Genomic DNA, 24,248 nt, shown 5'->3' with positions numbered 1-24,248 from the left:
AGCCAGTTTGGTCCCTGTGAATCTCCTCTAACAAAACTTTTTTGAATCTTTTTGCTAAAATGTCTGCAAAAATTTTATAATCCACATTCAAGAGTGATATAGGGCGGTAATTCTTAACTTGATGTTTCTCAGTTTCTGTCTTCGGTATAAGTGAGATGAATGCTTCCTTCCACGATTCGGGAGCCTTTTTCCCTTCCAAAATTTGATTGCAAACTTCTTTCAATGGTTGTATTAACCAATCCTTCAGTGCTTTATAGTATCTCGCAGTTAGTCCATCTGGTCCTGGTGATTTTCCCAGCTGCATATCCTGAATGGCGCTCTCTATTTCTTGATCTGTAATTTTCTCATTTAAACTCCTTCTATTATTTTCAGAGATTTTTGGTAAGCCGTATTTTCCAATAAATTCTTCTATCTCCTGTTCGTTTTTTGGCCCTTGTTTGTATAATTTCTTGAAGAAACTTTGAAAACAATTACTTATCTCATTTGGTTTATTAATAGGCTTCCCATCTACTTCGAGTGATGTCACTGTATTCAATTTTTGCCTCTTTTTCAATTGCCAAGACAGTAGCTTCCCACATTTATCTGCGGATTCAAAAGTCTTTTGTCTCATTTGTTTAATTTTCCATTCTATTTCCTGATTCATCAATTCCATATATTGTGTTTGATAGAATTTTATTTCTCTTAATATCTCTTGAGATTTAGGCTTAGATCTCAATTTCTTCTCCCCTTCTTTTATTAGATTCCAAATTTTCTCTTTCTTCTCATTCTGTTTTTTCCTCTTTATTGAATTCTGTTGTATTAGGAAGCCACGCATCACGGCTTTACTTGCATCCCAAATAACTCTTTTTTCAGTGTCTGATCTCAGGTTAATCTCGAAGTAGTCTTTAAGTGTCTTTTGAGCCTTTTTACAAATTTCTTCATCTCCAAAGAGAGTGTCATTCATTCTCCATCTAAAGGTTCCAGCTGTTGTCAGTTTCATTTCCATCTTGACAGCATTGTGGTCAGAACAGGTCTTTGGGCAGATTTCTATTTTTTTAACTTTTGATGCCAGATTACTAGAAGTCCATATTTGATCAATTCTAGTCCATGTCATTTTTGCTTCAGAGAAGAAGGTCCCCTCCCTTTCCAGAGGGTTCCTAGTTCTCCAAATGTCAATCAGGTCCATAGTGTCAGTCAGTTCAAAGAATGTCTTTGGTAGTCTTCCATCATTAGATATTATTTGTCTTTGGGCCTTGTCCATGTTTGTGGAGACAACTCCATTCATATCACCCATCATTATAATTTTAAAGTCCAAAAAGTCCATTAAAGTCTCATGCAACTTCTTGAAAAATTCAGCCTTCCCCTCATTTGGTGCATATACTCCAACAATCAAAATCTTTTCTCCATGAATTTGAATTTCCACTGCCAGGTATCTTCCTTGGTCATCCTTAAAGATCAGTTTTGGTTCAAATTTTTCCTTGACATAGATCACAACTCCTCTTTTCTTAACTCTATCTGATGAAATAAATTCTTGTCCTAATCTCTTATTTGTTAAAAGTTTTCTATGTGTCCTGGCAATGTGAGTTTCTTGTAGACAGATTACATCTAGATGTTCCTTCTTTAATAGATGGAATACTTGACCCCTTTTTCGAGGGTGGTTCAAACCATTACAATTCCAGCTGAAGAGTTGCAGAGACATTTTTGTTACTGGGTAGCTCTTCCACCGACTGCACCAAGTTGTTGTTCCTCCTCGGTCGGTGCTCGGTTCAGTCCAAATGATAGATTTGAAATGTCCGGTACTTCCCCCTCACTAACAGTTCCTTTCTGAAGATCCTCTTGATTTCTTTCCAAAAAGAGTTCTTTATCCTGGTTTGTTTTTATTTTAATTTTCTTCCCTTTAAAGTTAAAGGACAACCCTTGTGGAAATTCCCACCTGAATGGGATATTATTCTGTTTAAGTAGATCAACTAATTCTTTAAATTGAGATCTAACCTCCAAAAAGTATTTAGGAATATCCTTGAAAATCTGGATCTGAGAATTTTTAATGACCAAGGCCTTCTGGAAATGTAGGTTCAGTATTTTGTCTCTTTGTTCCTTTGATCCCAAGGTAATTAAACAGTCTCTTGGCTTCTTCCCTTGCTTCCTGCCAATCCGAAAGGCTGAGGTTATCACAAATTCATCTTCTTCTCCATCTAACTCATCATTCCAAAAATCTTGAAATTTATCTGTGAGGAATTCCCCAAGCTTGTCCTCTTCCTCTTCTGGAACCAGTCTTAATTTCAAGTTCTTGCTTTTCCTTTCCAGTTCTAGTAGGGCTAATGCTGTATCATGTTCATGTACTTTTTTTGCAATAGGCGCAAACTTTCCTTTGGTTTCTTCGGCAGTAGACCTAGCACTCTCAGCTATTCTCCTTGTTTCCGTAGATTCTTGAACCAAACGGTTTATAGAATCTGTATTAGATGAGATTGTTGTTGTGTTCAGGTCTAGTCTTGTTGTCAGCTCCGTCAGTTTCTTAGAGTTCTCTGTAGACTGTTTAGTAAGTTCTGCAGATTGCTTGGTGAGTACTTCTAATGACTGATTTATTTTGAGCAGAGCCTGTGTCATTGACTCCATTGATGCTGCTGTTATTTTTTCTTGTGCAGCTGCTGCTCCTGATAAAGAGCCTCTTTTTTGAGCTTGTTTTTGAGCCTGCTTTGTTTTACTTCTTGTTGAAATTTCTTCTGGCGGGTTGCTCATAACTCAAGGTCATTCACACAGGAAAGTTGCAAGTGGAAAATCCCGCTGGATACACCGTAATACAACTGAAGCCCTCTAGAGGAGGCAATTGTAACCATCCAAAGGCACCCACAACAAAGAAACAGAAAGTCCAAAGGCAAAAGTCCCACTAAGAGTCTTTAATTTGTAGCACTTTACTATTAAAATTGTAATCCACCAAAGTCCCGTTAATATGTTTCAAATAAGTCTTATTTTGTAGCCACTGTCTTTTGACAGCTCACTTGACAGTTCCTTTTTCAGGCGGTCGCTGCTCCGGCAGCCTGACCAGAAGTGTCAGCAGCAGAGGTTTTTTATTCCTTATCCCTTTCTTTTGCAGGTTAAATTAATTCTGTTTCCTCCCCCCCTTCTCCTGCACTACAGGGGGGAGATCCTTTCGATGTCTGGTTTAATAAGAGTTAAAAGGGAAGTCCGTTTAATCACAGCTCAGTCTTTCATTGCTCCGTTAATCATGCAGATCCGGGAGGCTGACTTCCTTAATTTTTGCCTTCCCGTTTTCAGCCAAATCTTCTAGATTTTTAAGTCCCGTTTTTAATTTTGCGTTCTTACTCACGGGTATTGTTGTTGCCAATCTTTAGTTTCAGAAAGGAATCGGCGCTCTCCGTTAATGGCGACGCGGCTTCACTCCGTAAGCTGGGTAGCGATCCTCAGCACCGCGCTCACCCCGATGCCGCTCCGGAGCCTTTAAAAAGGCTCTTTCACGATGCCGGGGGGGCGCAAAGGTGCCCACCGAATCTCCTTGCTCACAGGCTTCAGCGCCTGTGATTTTAGGGGTCCCCCGCTTGCCGTAGCGGGTAAGACCCGAACTTACGGAGCAGTCCTGCCTCGGAGCTCGAGGCTAGGACCGCCATCAAACGCTGGCGCCGACCGGAAGTCTGGGCACAGCAATCATAAACCCACATTATTCCAGGACCAGAAAAAGGTAAATCCTGTGCTGGCAGAACCTCCATAATTTCCAAAGCAAGAAGAGAGGAGAAAACAAACATGGAAAATACAGAAATGTCCTGAAACTGACAAGACATGCCCCCAGCATCACTGAAAACACCTCCAGTGACCATCAATTCGAGACTGTATAAGTGACAATGCCCACATGCTACACAGACTCAGAGGGGACCAACCCAGAGAGGATGTCTCCATCATATTGCCAGCAGGGCTGGACAAACTGGTTAGTTTTCTCTCATTTTCTTGTTTTTCTGGTCTGAAATTCAGTTAGTCACATTTTCACATCAGTTTGCAATTGTGAAAATTCATCAAGGCATTGTAGTGTGCGTATCTCCTACTTGGCTTATTTCTGCAAGCAATTGCCTTGATATGTATTTCTGCATGTTATTTTCACTAATAGACACATTTTGTGCAACTTTCTCATAATATATGCATTTTCCTATACATTTTGTTGTTGCTGGTGAATTGCATTGCAAAATTCACAGAAGTGCGAATTTTGAAGGACAGCTTCATATTTCACTAAAAACAACCCCAAAATGCAAATTAGACATCATTACATTTCAGCATAAAGTGAACCAAATTTACTCTTCATCCCTAGTCACCAAGCCCTCAACACACGTGAAATGCAGAAACCTAGGTAGTAGCCAAAGGAGTTCTCAGGTGCAGTGCGTTGAAGAAGCTGGAAACATACTCAAGGGATCGCTGATTTGAGCCGCTGCCTGGGCAAAACATTTGACCTCCCTACCCACAACAATAAACAGTGAAACTATGTGGTGTAGTCTTTAAAGCAGATAAAAATATGCTCAGGAGGTTGCTGTTTCAAATTCACACAGGGGGGTGTTTTTCTTTTCCTGGTAGGCCTCACTTATAGGAAAGGGAATGGTCAATTAAGTTGTGGAGAGCCTTGAACAGATTAGCACATCTCTCCAGGGGTACTGGTTCAAATACCCCCAAGGGAAAAACTGCTAGTTGTGAAGACTGTAGTCTACTCCCAGAATCAGAGGATGTTGGTGAGGGACTACAGCAGGGGAGGACTAATGCCTTCAAATTCCTCCTGTGGGCTTCCTAAAAACAGCTGGTTGGCCACTGTGGAAAATGGGATGTTGGCCTAGATAGGCCAGGCATGAGGAACCTTTGGCCCTTCAGATGTTGCTGAACTACAGCACCCATCATTCTTGGTCGCTATGCTTGCTGGGCCTCATGACAGTTGTAGTTCAGTAACATCTGGAGGGCAAAGTTTCTCTGAACCCGAAATGGGCCTCTGGCCTGATCCATCAGGCCTCTTTTTATGTTCTTATGGTGTACAGCTGTACCAATTCTCACCAGAAGAAGGCAGGACTCCAGCCATAACTGAATCCACACAAACAATCAAACTTTGTTGTTTGTTGTTGTTTAGCTGTTTAGTTGTTTAGTTGTGTCCGACTCTTCGTGACCCCATGGACCAGAGCACGCCAGGCACTCCTGTCTTCCACTGCCTCCCACAGTTTGGTCAAACTCATGCTGGTAGCTTCGAGAACACTGTCCAACCATCTCGTCGTCTGTCATCCCCTTCTCCTTGTGCCCTCCATCTTTCCCAACATCAGGGTCTTTTCCAGGGAGTCTTCTCTTCTCATAAGGGGGCCAAAGTATTGGAGCCTCAGCTTCAGGATCTGTCCTTCCAGTGAGCACTCAGGGCTGATTTCCTTAAGAATGGATAGGTTTGATCTTCTTGCAGTTGATGGGACTCTCCAGCACCAGAATTCAAAAGCATCAATTCTTTGGCGATCAGCCTTCTTTATGGTCCAGCTCTCACTTCCATACATCACTACTGGGAAAACCATAGCTTTTACTATACAGACTTTGTTGGCAAGGTGATGTCTCTACTCTCTCTACCAATTATCACCAGAAGAAGAAGAAGGCAGGACTCCAGCCATGATTGAGTCCACACAAACAATCAAACTACCCAGGGGCAAAAGAACTCATTCTGGGGGTGATTAGTAATCTGTGTCATTCATCCAAATAGTTGAGAGGCTTGGAGGAGCTTTTCAAACCATGCATCAGCTGCAGATGTGTATCCACTCATAGTCTACTTTTCCATAAGGAAGCCATGCTAGTCACAGAAAAAGACACGGCGGCATCTGGTTTAACTGGCTTTTTGTTAATGCTTATGCTTTCAATTGCAACAGCCTACTTCATCAGATTAAAAATAAGGAAAATCCCATGTACAGTGCAGCTGGCCCTGTGCCCTTTATTTTGCAACAATTTTTCCCCCTTTTGAAACAGAGATCCTTTAGTCCCAAATTCTATAACTTCGAGTTGCAAAGGAGGATTTTGCAGCTGGTGTTTACTACGAGACTTCCAAATCATGTTTAAATAGCCCTTTCAGTACATCATAGCAATTTGCAGCACAAACAAAGACAACCCGACAAAAATGTCCATCATATATTTTTAAAACATTGCCCTGAAAATAACTTTGCACTAGAAAAGGCGGCCGGGGGTGGGGGTGGGGGTGGAATTGACATAGTTTCAGTTTTGTAAATAAGATAATTCACTTTAAATTGGTGGTAAAACTAATATACCCGCAACATTACAGCAAACAAGGGCATCGCCAGCCACTGAGAAAAGAACTTCCCTGACTGATTTTACCCAGTCAGGCATGACTAAGGGGGTGCTCAGACTAGATTTTTCTAAGTGCATATCCCAAAGAAAGCAGTTGCGGTTTGTACTTTATTCTGGATGGAGTCACCGGTTACTGATCCAGTTCTGGATTTGGTTGAAGGAAAGCACGCTGTTCATTAAAGAGGAATTCGCTTCCCCACAACATTCCACATCATAGCCGTTGAACAGACATCAAAAGGAACATTCTGACTGTCTGGAGATTTGCTGGCTAGGAAATGCTCTGTTTTAAACACTAGGGTAAAGCACCACCCCACCCACCAGAAGATCTACTCATGAATAAAGATATTCCTTATACTTCTACATAGCGCAGGCTGGGGTTCTTGCTCGCAGGTAATTTGCTGCTCTTAACAGGTGCAAATTTGAATGCCAGCTAAGGCCCTCTTTGGACAGGAATGATTTGGTCATTGTACTCTCATTGAACTTTCAATGCATGCTACATGGTGCTGCCCTTGAAGATGGTCTAGGATCTGCAACTAGTGCAGAATGCAGCAGCCTGGGTACTGGCTGGGACACCTGCCAGGATGAACGTGATACCTGCACCATAGCTCAGAGGCAGAACATCAGAGGTAGAACACTATGGTCCCAAATTCAGTCCCTCAAAGTAGGACTGGGAGAAACACCCACCCTGCAGATCTGCTTCCAGTCCATGTAGACAATATTGATATAGGGGGACCAATGGTCAATGGCAGCTTCCTGTGTTACTGAAGGAGCTGCAGTAGTTTGCCTATCCACTTCCAAGCGCTTGTCAAGATGCTACAGTCTTCAGGAAACTCTCTTATTCTGCAGCAATCTTCTTCTGAGGTGCAAGGATTGCTGGCCCGCGAGAGAATTTTCTCCATAATGGCCCCCAAACACAGATGCCCCAGGCATAGTCTCATTCGGCAATCCTTGACTTGACTTTCAACAGTTGAACTATTATTGTTAGAGTCCATCTAACCCCCGTTTGTTGATATATATTGTATTTTGGGGTGGGGTTGTGTTATTTATTTTTATGTATTGCATTATCTTTCATAAATGTAACCTGCCATAGCACTTGCAGTGAAGGGCAGAATAATTAACAACAACAACAACAACAACAACAACAACAACAACAACAACATGTGCATCCACAAAGGATAGGAGCAGAATGACCTGGAATGAGGATTGTGTTGTCTATTTGCACATGTGCCATTCGTAGTATTGGTGCTGCTTCCTCATAGGTGAGATATTATACCCTTGTGACATGTGTCTGAAGAATGGAATGATGTGGGCAGAGTCAATCACATGGGTTGTTGTAGCTCTCATCCCAGTGGGGAAAAGGTTTGACAGAAAAGACTCGGCCCAATTTCATTCCCAAAACTATGGACTCATAATCTGGTGAACCAGGTTTGATTCCCTGCTCCTCCACAAGCAGCTGCTGGGTGACCTTGGGCTAGTCACACTTCTCTGAAGTCTCTCAGCCTCACTCACCTCACAGAGTGTTTGTTGTGGGGGAGGAAGGGAAAGGAGAATGTTAGCCGCTTTGAGACTCCTTAGGGTAGAGATAAAGTGGGATATCAAATCCAAACTCTTCTTCTTCCTCCTCCTTCATATACCTACTGCAGTAGCATTTCATCATGGGGAAGTGATATATCAGTACATGTGAAGGGATAGCTCTTTCTCTCTTTCTCCTGTAAAAAGAACTGAGAAGAACACAAACTGGCCCAGCAGATTCAACAGGGCTAGAGATTAACTTCACTAACGTTCCATACAATATGAGAGTGTGGACTGATTTTTTCTGCAAAACCACCAGCTTAGCTAGTATCTAATATTATTAGCTAATGTTGGTGGAAGACACTGCATTTCAAGGGAAGTTGCCTTTGGCAACACAAAGGATAAAAACCTACACAGTTTACACATTAGCAATATGGCAGCAGGCTTCCTTTCTGGTAGGTAGCAACAGCCCATTTCCCTATTCACTCAACCTTTTCTGGGCTATCAGGCTTAGTTTGTTTGGTTTTGTTTGTATTGATCTCATTAACAGTTTTACCATAGGTCTTTGCAGTTCACCTACTAGAAGGCTACACTAATCCCCAATTAATCCCTTTAAAACCAGTTACAGATCTCCCTAATCAGTCTGTTTCACTTTGAAGATACCATCACATCTAACGAAATCTATCTGTAGCCCAGGATTCAAATGATAGTTCAGATAATATCAACACTTCTCCTTGCACAGTCATCTAACCCAGTCAATTTCACATAGGATACACTAAAATGGCAAGGAACTGAGTTAGAAAAAAGAGAGAGTGTGCGGTAATGACATTCAGACTGGAGCCCGGCAGCCTCTCTCAACCCTGGAATTACTCAAAAGTGCAGCTGGAGCAACTGTAAGGAGGGAAATGAATCATTCTCTTCAATGGGAACAAAAGTATAGCAAGTCCTATTTGTGAATCCCATTGACGTCAGTAGGACTGAGTTGGAGATTCAAATGAGAATAGTTTAATATTCAACAGGGCTGGGAGTTAGCTGAAACTTCATTGACTTTTCAGTACAATCTGAGACTATAGATAGGGTCCCTGAAAGACCATGAGTTTAGGCCAGCTTCCATCAAATTGATGTCCTTCAGCTGCTTATTAATTTACAAAAGTATTTATATATTGCCCGCTTACAAAATACCATGGCAGGTTACAAGTATGCAACATAAAAATAATAATAATTCAAGGCAGTGCAGAACAATTACAGAAATGAGAGGCTATGCAAGAAAATTTTAAACAACTGTGTACACCTGTCAGCATGCAAAAAGTCTTGAAGCATAGAGAAATTCAAAACCAAGGATAACTGCTGAGTCTCTGTTGGAAGGATGTCCAATAGCATGGGACCAGTGGCCCTAAATGTTCTTTTAGACAACAACTCCCATTAGCATGGCTGTGCTGGCTAGAGATGATAGGATTTGTAGTCCAGAGAGGCAACAGGGTGACACCTCTTGGTCTAGACATTATTGCACTCAGCTATTAAAAGCTAGGCTGACGAAAGGTGTTGTATTTCTAGGACTCTTGCAGTAGGCAACACAGAGAGGAGAGTTGCAATATACATATCAGAAGTGTGACAGCAAAAGCACACTCCCTTGTTCGCCCCCTTTAGCTCTGTCTGCAAGAATTTGTTCGTCCAACAAAATTCCACCAAGGGAAAGCTAAAGGGAAAAGAAAAAAAGAAATTTTGGAGGCGATATTGGAAAAAAGAAAAAGAATTAGTGAAAAAACCAAATAAGGAATCAGTAAAACAGGCAATTAAATTGTTACAAACTCAATACTCAATGATTATTAATGGTGAAATAGGATGGGAAATAAAGAGAATGAAACAGAAAAATTTTGAACATGCTAACAAACCTGGGAAATTGTTGGCAATTCTTGTGGACAGAGAGGAGAGCTGCAATATACATATCAGAAGTGTGACGGCAAAAGCACACTCCCTTGTTCGCCCCTTTAGCTCTGTCTGCAAGAATTTTAAAAGGGAAAAAATATATGCAATGACCAGCATTGTTCTTGATTCTGTCTCGATCCCACTGGAGCACGAAATGACGGAAATCACTCTAAGATCTTTATGCATCTTTTGCATTGCACTACCTTGCGCCCCAGTTTACGTTCCATGTTACAGCGTCACCCATGTTACAACACGCAGGGAAATGTGGAATGCCTGAGAACCAGCACTGCATCATTTATAATGGAAGCAAACATTATATTGTTCATTTGCTAACTGACATAACACTTATATGCATATAAATACCTCCAAGGAAACTGCTCCAATATTGCTATTGGATCCAAGCAAACAACACATAACAAATATTTTATGTGACAAACTTCACTTCTTTCACTCTTTGCCAATCACAATTGTCTCTAATGTATTCATTATTCAAGCTTACTTGACAAGCCTTCTGTCTATTTTTTTTTTAACTCTATGGTCTGATCACAGGTACACAAGCTGGAATTCATGCTGGATTGTCTGTGCTGATTGGCCAGAGAAGTCTCATGGGGCTGCTTCTCTTCAGGAGTAAATTTGCAACGTCACCTGAAGAATGACTTGCCTCTGCATATGAATGTTATTTTCATTTGTAAGCACATAGTCAGAAGTGGAATTGTTTGAAGCAATGATGCAGCCTGCAGAAAGGTAAGCAAGGATGGGGAAAGCAAATTATGCAAATAAATCTGAACATTCCTAGAAATAGCTGCTTTAGTTTGTTTGCTGCTAGTTATGTCGTTTTTCGCAGCAATTTCTATTTTGAGAAATAAGCTCCCATTCCCTGGAAATAGCTGCTTTTCTTATGACTGAAAGCAATACATTGTATGTAGCCAAACTATTTTAAACTCACTCAATTTCTGTCTTAATATATATATCAGAATATCAGAATAGGATCCTTCACATTTCCCTCACATTTTGCTTTAGGTGAAATTTCATAGGAATGACAACTCTACTAGTTGCAATTGAATGTTCTACAGCCAGATGCTCCTTATCATGATATAGGGAGAGATTTTTATTAGCTTCAAACTTCTGTGTAAAAATGTCAGAGTGGACCCCAGAGGACTGAACTTGCACAGAATTTCAGCCAGGATGTGACGAGGTATGCTCAGTGCTTGTGAAATGTGTCCCCTGTTCTTGAAACAAAAAGAATTCCAGAGTCCAAGTTTGTTGAAAATGAAGACACAAACTAGACATTACATGGAACACATAGTGTTTGTCAATCCAGATTTTCTCACCGAGAATTTCCCTGCCCATCAGAAACAGCAGAAGTAGAGTGTACAGGGCTGACTACCATTAGGTAAATGGAGTCGACTGGATCAGGTTTAGGGGTTTGAAAAAAGGCAGCTAGTTATTTAATTTATTATTGTTGCATTGTTAAGTCCCACAATGGGGGGGGGGGGGAGCTTTAGGTGTTTTCTTGCCTCAAATGCCAAAATAAGTTGAGCAGCCTTGGGTACAGATCACCTTGACTAGGGAAAGGGAAGTGAGCCACCATTTGCCACTACACCCCTGGCAGCAAGATATATTAGGCCACAACGTGCATAGAACAAGTACATTATTTAACTAATGTGAGAAGGGATTCAGGGAGGAGACACGGGTTGAAGAAGACGAAGAAGAAGAAGAAGAAGAAGAAGAAGAAGAAGAAGAAGAAGAAGAAGAAGAGGAGGAGTTTGGATTTGATATCACGCTTTATCACTAGCCTAAGGAGTCTCAAAGTGGCTAACAATTTCCTTTCCCTTCCTCCCCCACAACAAACACTCTGTGAGGTGAGTGGGGCTGAGAGACTTCAGAGAAATGTGACTAGCCCAAGGTCACCCAGCAGCTGCATGTGGAGGAGTGGGGACACGAACCCAGGTCACCAGATTACAAGTCCACTGTTCTTAACCACTACACCACAACAAGCATACATTCCTCACAGCTTGATGTTTAGGCATCATTAAGAAAGCATATGGAGGAGACAATGGAAATAAGAAAAGGGTGGCTTAGAACACTGAGAGAGAACCGATTTGGGATGTTGTTTTGCTGAGATCTGGGTGAATGGGGCAAGGGGATCTACTTTGGCTCTGATGTCACCATTTGTTCTCATGTTGATAGCAGGCAAGGGCAAATGGACAATATATTACAGTGGTCCACAAATATTCAGACTCTGTCATGAGTTACACAATGAAGAGTACCATTCATATTTATTTATTTGAAACATTTATATCTTGCCTTTCCAAAGTCTAAGGTGGCTAACATTCTAAAAGTGAAAACCAACCAACCAGCAACCAACACCCACCCACACCCACCCACACACCCAACAACATGAGTAACAGAAGAGTTAAAAGGCTAAAAGCAAGAACAAAACCATATATACTAATAAAGCACCAGTTAAATGAAAGGCACAGATGAAACACCACCATTAAAATAGCCCCATGGCAGAGTAAAATACTAAAGGCAAGGTTAACATATCATATAATGCCTTCCTAAAAAGCAATGCCTTTGCTATTAAAGAAGGAGCAAGGAGCGCTTCCCTCAGGGCGATGGGGCACATATCAAGTGTTTGTAAGCTGGTGCAAGCAACAGGGATTCTGACAGAGTACTGACCATCCTTGCTGCACAGCAGATTTCTGAGTGTACTGGTGTCCTCTCAGATTTTGTGCAGAGGTCACCACATTGAGTTTCAGCTGTGTCGGGCTCTGTGCCAATGCCTCCCATCTAGGATGTATGACTTCCATGATGACAGTGGAGAAGCTGCAATATAAAATGGCCCCAACACACGTTGTAGGTGATGAACTATGCATCATATGGGCACTCCATTGCCACGGACATCGTACTGTAACTCCAAGCCCAGGCATGATGGTAGGTCAATTATTCTGATCTAGTCCCAAAGGTTGATGTATCCAGTCACTTTCCAAAACACCTTCATTTGCTGCTATGCAACCTCAAGGACCACATATTTGTGGACTTCTGGAATACAGAGTTGCCTCTGATGGACGCAATAGCTCCAAGGCACTCTCTCCTGAATGCCACGGTATAGGTGTTACACATGGTGCCTTCTAGATATTATGGGCCACAACTCCCATCATCTCTAATCATTGGCCATGTCATCTGGGGCTGATGGGAACTGTACCCACAACCACAATGAGGGCAGCATGTTGGTTAACTCTGTTACATTACCTACTTCCCCTTAGTAGTCCATTGGTTTGAGACCCATGCAGCAAAAAGCTTGAATGTTGGTGGTTGTATTTTTCTTGTTTTAATGTGAACGGCTTAGAGATTTTATTCTATTCAGCGGTATAAAAAATATTATAAATAAGCACATTTCCCTGCAAGTTTATGCTCTGCTTTGGAACCTACATTTTTCTATTTCCATAGCCACATATATAAGTGTGTAACAATTACAAAATGCAATTTCCACCTCTCTGTGCACTTGCACACAGTAAGTTTACAGTGTTTAGGTGGGACCAGCAATGACAGAGTTAAACCCATAGAGAAAAGAGAAAAGGAGTTAAGAAAAAAGTTCATTGGCAAGGTGGAGGTAATGGTGATGGGGATAACTTAAAGGAAATGGCCAGGATACAAGAGGGCTGAAAATATGCATACTGTACATAGTGCAAGAATTTTTAATGTGTAATTATGATTTGATATGTGTAATTTAGTGGACCTATTTCATGTAGCGTTTGTAGCCAGGCACTTTGTTGTAATGGAACAGAATTTAATTTGAAAACTGGTAAACACTGCTGGACCAGGGAGGGGAATGGCGTTCTATCCATCCCTACCTGGGAATGTGAGATTTTTCTCCCAGAGAGCACAGTCACTGTAATTGTTTGACTGCTGCGAGGGTGGTGGTTATAACAGTGTCATTGGCCCCTGCTGAATGATTATTTGCAATATGATTAGTAATAAGAACATTCCTTTTCACACACACACAACCATTTTGTACCACCCCCACCCCCTTTCAGGCATTAATTCTGGGTAAAATTAATGCACATGGCTACATTGCTGTGTCAGACTGAGGCCAGCTCCTCTGTCTGCAGCTGCATGTTATTCAGGCCTTTTAATGTGTACTCATTCTTAAAACACCTAAACAAACTCATAAAAAGAGCTTCTGTTACTTTTTAAAGAAATAATAATAATAATAATAATAATAATAATAATAATAATAATAGATTTTATTTATACCCTGCCCTCCCCGGCCAAGGTGGCTAACACCAAATATATAATACATTAAAAACACAAAATCAAACAATTGATTAAAACACAGCTCAAAATAACAGTAAAATCAAAATAAAATTAAGTGGCCAACCCACGAATCACAGCCATGAAGGTAGGAATATGATATTCTGCAAAGGGGTTGTTACCTTGCCATTCTTCTAAGTAGTGAAAAGCAGCAAGACCATTAAAAACAAACAAAATATTTTGCTTAGTTTTACTTTAATCTCCAGGATCTGTGAGCTCCTCTCTCATCTACTGGAGTTTGTCTGTCTGCCCATCCATCCATCCAGACGGTGATTTTTAATTTTTTATTTTATAAGTGGGTAACCAGTCCCACAGCTGCCTCTTGCTACAGGGCCATCTCTTGAACTCCTCTGCACAGGGAGGATATCTCACTATTGGGAGAAATGAAAAAATTGTCCAGTAGCACCTTTGTTGTTGTTTAGTCATTTAGTCGTTTCCGACTCTTCGTGACCCCATGGACCAGAGCATGCCAGGCACTCCTGTCTTCCACTGCCTCCCACAGTTTGGTCAAACTCATGCTGGTAGCTTCGAGAACACTATCCAACCATCTCGTCCTTCCAAAAACAATTATTAAAATACTGTAATATAATACATCAAACATTAAAAGCTTCCCTAAACAGGGCTGCCTTCAGATGTTTCCTAATAATTTCCTAAAATGCCTCAGGGTACGTCAGGAGAATTGTGGGTGATTAAAATTGTGGCTCCAAACTACCCAGCACTCGTCGCAGGACTGCTTCTGTTGCTTTTCAAGGTCACTGTGCGGGGTAAACCCAGAGATTCCCAACAGAGAAAGCTGTCTTATACCGAGTCACTTAACTGGTGCATTTGGTCTCCTTTAGCTGTACTAAAGGACTGCAAGAAGATCAAACCTGTCCATTCTGAAGGAAATCAGCCCTGAGTGCTCACTGGAAGGACAGATCGTGAAGCTGAGGCTCCAATACTTTGGCCACCTCATGAGAAGAGAAGACTCCCTGGAAAAGACCCTGATGTTGGGAAAGATGGAGGGCACAAGGAGAAGGGGACGACAGAGGACGAGATGGTTGGACAGTGTTCTCGAAGCTACGAACATGAGTCTGACCAAACTGCGGGAGGCAGTGGAAGACAGGAGTGCCTGGCGTGCTCTGGTCCATGGGGTCACGAAGAGTCAGACATGGCTAAATGACTAAACAACAAAAGCTGTGCTTATTGGCAGAATCTGCCACCCTTGTCTGGGATTGGGTGGGGATTGAACCTGGGATGCAAAGCAGATGCTCTAACACTCAGCTACGGCTCATATAGGAGTCATTCTACCAGAGGCCACTTTGTGAAAGGCCCTTTCAAACCGGGAGTACTTGACTCATGATTTGACTGTGCAGAAAGGCTTTTAGAATACAATTGGATGTGTCTTGTGGCTGCATTCCGCCATTTACTTCAATGGAGCCCTTCAGACACCCATGAGAATAAATGATGAATGTGTGGCAGAGAACGCTTGCTGAATTCTCCTCCTTGAGATGCTTCCTTTCCTATTGATTTTTTGAGGTTCAGAATCGCCTTCTTCAGATACATTTTTTTTTAAACGCAGAGTTAAATTTTAATGATGTGGAGGGGAGGAACTATTTATTTGTGTGACCAAATAATTAAAATATTGTTAATACTTCTGTATCTGGAGATGGAGAAACATGATTTTCGTTACCTTCCGGCACAATCTTCTCCAGGCTGTAAATTTCTCTCCCTCTTTGAACCTCACACAAACTCTTTTTAATGAAAAAAAAGATATCCCTGGGTGTAACTCTGCTCTGATAAAGTCATCCCAAGGGTGGATTTTCCACAGAAGTGTATGGTGTAAATAACAGGATTTTCTGGTCACTCCCCCCCTCCCCCGCTGATTCCAAATTTCCTTTTCTGCTCTTTTCTCAGGAAATATTAGATTTCCAGAGTAGCTTCTGGGCTAAGCTGTTTGGTTCTGCCTTTCTAACGAAACAATGTAAATGCCCGCTGGTTAACTTCGCTTCTTTAGCTATGGTGCAAAGCTGGTTTAATATGTATCTTTGGTCATTTTGCAAGGCTACAGAGACTCTCTGGAGAGACTTTAAGATAAATAAATAAAGGTTGCAGTGAGTAGAGCTGATTTATGGACCTGTAAGGATATGAACATTTTGTGGACACTGTCAATTTTGATACAATAATACATCCAAGTTATTAATTATACTCCTGAATAATAGGAAATGCTAACTGAAGTCCACTGATTTCAGTGGGTCTACTTTGGGTAAGCCTTAGTTGGATGCAACTGCATTATATTTTGAAACACCCTGTACACTCAAATAGGAAATCACTAGAAACTTGTACTGGGCTTGTCGATGGATGTGATTCTGCAAATATTAAAAGATAATCGTTTGAATCCTGGTTAACTACATGCAGTTAAAAAGACACTCACTTGCTTTAGTACATCAATGGGATGACTTTTTTTGCAGTCATGGAGCAGTCTATTGCATGCCCCAAAACTGTAGTCATCACTGTTTGAGGTCACCCACCTGTAACACTAACCCACCCAATGAGATTCATTAAAAAAAAAAAAAAAAATTACTACCACTTTCTCTCTCTCTCCATCTGCTTCTCAGGAAAAAAAGAGAAAACCCTCATCAACAAGACCAAAAATAAAATGTGGTGGTACCGCTTTAATTTGGGGCAGAATTAAGTTCTAGGACGGAACCCACTGACTAAGGACTGACGAGTATTGATCTCTTTTATCACCATGTTGCTTGAAAGGCCTCTGAAATTTAATACCTCTGCTTGCCAGAAATCTTGCAGATGGATCTGCCTAGGATTAAGCAAGGCAAGTGTGAAAAACTAACAGGAAAAATGTGAGAGTTCAGAAATAAAGTCATCTATGCTCTTGGGATGTGCACAGATTCCCAGCACAAGAGAATATGGCACTTTATTTCTTTGCTTTCTTCTCCAGAATTTTATGAGCAGAGATCCGATTGGCTCCCACAAAGCCTGCTCTGTGGTGTGGCAAGAGGTGCAAGTGTTTTGGGATAAATAGCAGGACACCAAGTACTCCCACCATGTTGCCTTTGGCCCTCTAAAGCATGCCAACGAAGTAATAACAATAACAACAACAACAACAACAACAACAACAACAACAACAACAACAATAATAATAATAAATTTATTTATTTATATCCCGCCCTCCCCAGCTGAAGCTGGGCTCAGGGCGGCTAACAACAATGAAATAATACAACATTCTAAAATCATTTCATTATAAAATTAATTCAAATTCAAATCAAATTGATGGCAACCACTGGGCTAGAGTTCTGTGAAGAATTACTAAAGGAGGGAGTCAGGCTGTGCCCTGGCCAAAGGCCTGGTGGAACAGCTCTGTCTTGCAGGCCCTGCAGAAAGATGTCAAGTTCCGCAGGGCCCTAGTCTCTTGTGACAGAGCATTCCACCAGATCGGAGCCACAGCCGAAAAAGCCCTGGCTCTGTTTGAGGCCAGCCTAACCTCTCTCTGGCCTGGGACCTCCAAGATGTTTTTGTTTGAAGACCGTAAATGGGGCTCCTGGACTGGCAAAGGGTTGACATCTGTGACTTAGGGACACATTTGGGTCTAATCTGATCCCAGTTATGGATGCAAGCACAAAGGGGCCTGGTTCTTTCCTAAGTTGCATCAGGAAATTAGCCTGGAAAAGCTAGCTAATTCCTGACACTGTGAGGTTGGCGTAAGTAAGAGATGAACACTTTCATATTTCACAACCCATAAGAAGCTGGCTAATGGCCGGGAATTTACAGGGTTTTTTTCTTGAAGAGTGGCATATCTTAGATTGGGTCTGGGGTCTGGACAGGGGCATCTATGGCTATGGGAATATAGATTTCAAGTACTTCACCATGGCACCCTATAGTTTACCCTTTTAAAAATGAGACTCAATAACTTTTTCCATAAATGTTCGGCTTGCTTGTTTTCTATCACCCCCTTGCCAGTGGTTTTATTACCAAAGCAGCTAGAATTTAGGGATTTGCACCAATCATTATATTTGGATTCAGACCCCAACTTAACACTTTGAAAAACTGCCTGATTCAGCTTGCATCAGAGGGGTTCCCCCTACATCTACATTCATTACTGGAAAATAACATAAATTGGCTATAATCCCCACCACCACCCACACTTTTGCCAAAATGTTTTCAAGCACAGTATGCCTTCCATAATGGCTTGAGCCTGCCAAATTACAGGGGGAAAGGCAGAAGGACTTCCATGCTGGAACTATCTATCACTTTTTTTTGGCCAGAATTGTACAAAATATGTAAGCATAGCTACAGTTGTTTTCCTGAAAAGGCAGCCTTTATAATTTTAGGACGTGTGAAAAAGGAATCATTTAATCTCTCCTAGTGTTCCGTGCTCTGTAAGAAACCTGCTACAGATAACAATATCAGGTGCTGTTGGTCACCTTCAAAGTTGATACAGTGGTACCTCAGGTTAAGAACTTAATTCGTTCTGGAGGTCCGTTCTTAACCTGAAACTGTTCTTAACCTGAAGCACCACTTTAGCTAATGGGGCCTCCTGCTGCCACTGCGCCGCCGCTGCACGATTTCTGTTCTCATCCTGAAGCAAAGCTCTTAACCCGAGGTAATATTTCTGGGTTAGCAGAGTATGTAACCTGAAGCGTATGTAACCTGTGGTACCACTGTATTGGGATGGGAAGAACTAAGAGAGGTTCACTTCCAGGATAAAATCATTTATTCTGATTACAAGCTAGACCTGCCAGTCATAAAGAAGATCTCCTGTTCGTTCCCTATCCTGCTGTCTTCCTTAAGCTTAGAGACATTATATGTGCAAACCTGCTCCCTTCCACAAAACACTGAAACTGGAGAGTGCTGGAAATACCATTCAGCTGCTTACAAACTTGACCCGCTATTCACAATACAGTGGTACCTTGGGTTACATACGCTTCAGGTTACAGACTCCGCTAACCCAGAAATAGTACCTCGGGTTAAGAACTTTGCTTCAGGATGAGAACAGAAATCGTGCTCCGGCGGCACGGTGGCAGCGGGAGGCCCCATTAGCTAAAGTGGTACCACAGGTTAAGAACAGTTTCAGGTTAAGAATGGACCTCCAGAACGAATTAAGTTCTTAACCCAAGGTACCATTGTAGAGCTCTTTCTCTGTCTCTGCTCTCAACTCTGAAGTTTACTCTCCCTTGCGCCACCATCCCATCCTGGCACTATGTTGTTCTGCTATGCTTCCATTTTCATTCAATGCTTGTCTTCAACTTTTTTTGATGATTACATCACCAAAGTGCCTTCAATCACTTCAGGGATTCCTGTTTTGCCTCACGTTATAGAGAATAATAGAATCATAGAGTTGGAAGAGACCACAAGGGCCATCGAGTCCAACCCCCTGCCAAGCAGGAAACACCATCAGAGCACTCCTGACATATGGTTGTCAAGCCTCTGCTTAAAGACCTCCAAAGAAGGAGACTCCACCACACTCCTTGGCAGCAAATTCCACTGTCGAACAGCTCTTACTGTCAGGAAGTTCTTCCTAATGTTTAGGTGGAATCTTCTTTCTTGTAGTTTGGATCCATTGCTCCGTGTCCGCTTCTCTGGAGCAGCAGAAAACAACCTTTCTCCCTCCTCTATGTGACATCCTTTTATATCCTCCTTCACCTCTGATCCTCCTTCACCTCTGACAAGCCCCAAAGATTCTCAAGGCACCCCCCACTTTGCCTCAGGATTGATCTGAACCCAATGCACATCTCAACTATGTAAGGAGTATTCAAAGGTTTGTGGTAACACTTGATGAAATAGATTATTAAAACAAAGCGAAACTGGTTCTTATAGCAAGCTGCTAAGGTCAATGGATAAAATCCACACACCCCCCCTTTGAGTTGGCAAGGAGCAAGCTATTTTTTATTCCAGCAGTCCTGGAGCTTAATTTGGCTTTTCTCCAATGGAATAAATGTCAACTTAAAACAGTAGCAAAAGCAACAAATATCCCATGTAAAGCAAAAATCAATCACAATAAGATGTTACAAACAACTCCAAATCCTAAACGTTACTGACAACCAGATAATCTATATATGTTCATGTGTTTACACCATTTGAAACAGTAAAAAAATGTTTCATCAGGCGGGAGAAACGAATTTCAATGCTAATGCAAAATAATTTTGCACACCGCAACATTAATTTATTTGGATGTCTAGTTTCCCCACATTCCCAGGGGTCAGAGTGAAGTAACAAATCAAAATACCCTGGAAAACATAATAGGGTTTCTCCAATATTGCATGAGTGAAATAATTTCTCTTCCCTCCTCCTTTTTACAGGCATTCTGTGCTCTCACCCCAATGCCTCTCCAAAAGATAGGGTGACCCTACCTTATATCACCCCAAATCAAGTGCAGGAATCTTGCAGCACTCACCTGATTTTGAATGCTTTCTTCTTCTCAATGCAGCCCCGTAAGACATAAAATGCACCCCTGCTCCTTCTTCAACATGGGAATGCCCCACTGGTGAATAACAAAGGAATAAGGCCAGAGTCTGTATCCAATTCACCCAAATATCTGTACAATATTGTTTTATGCCTGCCTAACTAAAATTCAGCTCAAGTTTGTTTTTAACCTCTAGTAATGCCTACAGAAAATGTGTTTGATGACTCTCCAAGAGACGGGGATGCAACAGCTGTGAGGTTTCCAATAAGAAAGTCTCCCTTCATGTACACAGAATTTGTAGTCAGAAAAGTATTCTCAGATTATCTTAATGGCTGGAATCAGGACCTCAAACAAAGCTAACCTATATATCTGAGTTATGTGAAAGTTTGAAGCCTAAGTGATTTATAACCTAATCTGTATATTGGATGGATAGATGGAAAATTAAGAGGATGGATGCGTTGAAGAAATATTTACATTTTTAGTTATTTATTAAATCACCTGGTCAAAACGCAGCTCCTATTGAGCCTTAAAACCAATGACTTTCCACCCTCATTTGTTAGGCAAGCATCAACTATTTTCTTAATATTTCATTTATAAAAATGAATGTAGCATAATTATATAACTTCGTGATATATAACCTTGAAGCTTCCACAGCATTTATATGAAAAAAGGGAAAGGGAAAAGGCCAGGACTAAATCCACTGCTAAAATTATAGATAGAAATGTTAAGGGGCTTATTGAAATCTTCAAGCCTAACTCCTACCCCTGCCCCCCCCCCACAATTTTTTTAGCCAAATCATGCCCTTCCCCAGAGCTTTCTAACATAGGTGACTGAAAAGGTTTAACCCTGCCCTCTGCTTAAAGGAAAACTGAATTATGGCCATAAGAAGGTCGACAGTGAAAATTTGAGATGCCTAAGAGCCACAGTAAGCAGTAGTCAAATATCTTCAACTATCTTTCCCTTCTAATAAAAGCAGCAGTGGGAAAAGGTACTAGAGCAGGGGTCTGCAAAGTTTTTGTGACTTGGGCTGGTTCATGGTCCCGCAGATGCCGCGGTGGGCTGGAGTGTGTTTGTGCACACGCACACATGCGCAAACGCTTATTCTGGTGCAGAGGAGGTGTGCGCAGCCAGTCGCGGAAGGCAGTCTCTGCTCTGCTTTGTGCTGGTTTAGCACGGCACACAGGAGCCGATCGAGCAGGCGGCAGGGGTCAATGGGCCGGTTAAATGACCCTCCATGGGCTGCTTGTGGTCTACGGGCCTTAGGTTGATGACCCCTGTACTAGAGTCATGGTGCTGTGGGAGGGGTGGCTAACCCCCCATGCTTCTTGACAAAGAGACCATGAGACGGGCCTCACCTGCAGTGAGTGGGACAGTTTTGTCTCCACAGTGAGGCAGTTCTCCAACAGGGGGCCACCACTCAGTGAGACCTGTCCCACATTCCCACATGGTGAAGCCTTCGCTGCAGACTGCAGGACCCTCCTTGGCCGATATGGAGAGAGGTCTCCATCAAGTATGCGGTGGGATGGAGAAACAACCAAGCAGCCACTTTTAGCAACAGAAAAAGACGTCAGCAGATTTATTAATGCACCTTCTGCATCATGTTTAGCTGGGCCCTACGATGACTCAGTGAAATGGATGCGCACAGAATTCCCATACATTTCTCTGAGACTTACAGGCGTGCCTAATGCACTCTGGATTTCATCCAAATGGATGGAAATTTAACAAGGATGTTAGGCCACAAAAAACAAAACACCTTAGCACACAAGTGATGCCGAGAGCCAATAAATTTAATTTAAAGATAGTAGTTTAAGGTATTTCAAGGCCTATTCCACGATGCAGCAAATTCAGAGTATCCCAGCTGAAGCTCATTTGGTCCTCTTGAAGAAAAGTCAAATGACCATCCCTACCCCATCCACATTTACTTGGAATGGTTTGACTGGAACTTACTTTAAAGAAAATAGCTTAGGGAAACAGCTTCAATCAGCTTAAATTCTCACAGTTTTGCTTTAACTGGGTTGTGGGTGGGTTGCACAGAGCACCACTGTTATGCCTTATTATGCCCTGTAACTGACAAGGATATTATTCCATTTGCTTTGTTTATGGGCTATAGTTTCAGTCTCTACTGGGTCCTGCGCTTTGCCCCCTGCTAAACATATGAGTCGTGGAACACATGAGCCTTACTGTAATATTTAAACAAGGGATAAGCTTATTGTTTTAATTTAAAGGAAATGATTTATGGAAGAGGGTGATATGCCCGTAATGCTGTGTGTTCTTGAATCCTAACATATTGTCTGAAGTAGCTTCAAAGAGTAAACTAGCAAGTCATTCCCTGCGGCCCAATCCATATTTCAAATCATGGGCCAAAGGGACTATGGTCAGTTTTCAGACGGCTTGTTAATGAAAGTGAGTTGATGCCAAGTGAGGGCTAATATTTAGACAAGGAAATATTTGTGGATGCATTTCAAGCCTGCACTGTGATGTTCTACAAAATATAAGGAATTGATATAAAGCAACCCCCCCCCCCCGTATAATGGGTGATTGCTTGCCTACCTAAACAGCTCAGAAAAGGACTAGGAACACACCAGTCCCTAAAAGCTGTTAAACATATCTTCAGATTTTTACAATAGGCTTCTGCATTATAAACATTCCAGTAAAATCTCTGAAGCATTGCAATCTGTACTTATGTAATTTACGGTTAATTCCATATTTGTGTATTCAGCATCTTAAAAAAAAATGGGGAGGGGAGGAAGTGAATATGGATAGTGAAAGGAAAATACAAAGGCAAGCAGCAGGAGGGGGGGTTGGGTGGAGTAGCAACCTCAAACAGCCATGCAGCTATTAAACATATGCCAAAGTAAACAATAGTGTTCAGGTCTGCCACAGCTTTGCCCCGCAGGTAGATGAGAGGCAGCACAGAAGGAAAGCAAATTGAAAGGAAAAAAGAGAGAACAGTACAGGATGTGGATGAGATGCCGAACCCTGGAAGCATGAATGGCCTGATTGTGATCCTCAAGTCACACCATCAGCCATGCAAAGCAGGACATACCTTTCTGGCTTGCTTGTTCCGTCGGCTGAAACAAAGCAGTCCCATTCTCAGCGGGAGGCCAAATCAAAATGAAATTTTATTTAGTCTGCACTGTCCTCAGATTGGGTTTCAGAACGACTGCTTTAGGAGATAGCACGGATATGGCTGATGCATGCTTTGCATATGAAACTGCAGTAGGGGAAAAAAATCTACATAATCAAAAAAATCTGTGCTATGTGCATGGAAAACACACACACACACACACACACACGCCTGGATGTTTGCAATTTGACTACAAGGAACCTTAGCTGAAATGACCTTTTCTGAATTGTTTCCAAAAAAACAGGCAGTTTGCGTAAATGTCTGAAAGATCATTTTTACAGACATTATTTGAAGAATTACTGGGATATGGATGCCATTCTTCTTTTTCTCCGCCCCCCCCCCTTTCTTGGTGTTAAAAAGAATCCATCAATATAATGGTTTGAAAACAAATGCTTGGAAAACACAATACTTTTGTGTTTTGCACTGTCATCTATTGTTCTTCAGAGTCATTAGTAATGTGTTTTGTTTAACCCCTTTCTTCCTCCAGCAACCAAAAAAAAAAAAAAAAAAAAAAAAAGGAAGAAAGAAAGAAAGAAAGAAAGAAAGAAAAGGGCCCACTTGTACAAAAATAACATCTGTTTTTGCAATCATCAATATAACGCAGACCATGCTGGACTTATAAGAGAGGAACATTTCTTTGATTAGAGACTTCATTTTATAGCCTATTAAATAAAA

At 41.6% G+C, this 24,248-nt stretch overlaps 1 long non-coding RNA gene across 1 annotated transcript in view; it reads right to left on the bottom strand.

The window, feature by feature from the left end:
• The window catches only part of LOC309339944, a 182,120-nt gene extending 158,494 nt beyond the window's left edge, over positions 1-23,626 (bottom strand). Inside the window, exons 1-2 of the long non-coding RNA XR_014155686.1 lie at positions 23,493-23,626; positions 20,438-20,524 (exon numbers count right to left, since the gene is read on the bottom strand). This is a non-coding gene — a long non-coding RNA (uncharacterized lncRNA). The remainder of the gene's footprint in view (positions 1-20,437; positions 20,525-23,492) is intronic.
• Positions 23,627-24,248: the final 622 nt, after the last annotated feature.

The sequence above is a fragment of the Podarcis erhardii genome, assembly GCF_964252035.2.
Source record: "Podarcis erhardii genome assembly, chromosome: 4".
In the NCBI taxonomy this organism is placed as follows: Eukaryota; Metazoa; Chordata; class Lepidosauria; order Squamata; family Lacertidae; genus Podarcis; species Podarcis erhardii.
This window is presented reverse-complemented; position numbering and strand designations above follow the sequence as displayed.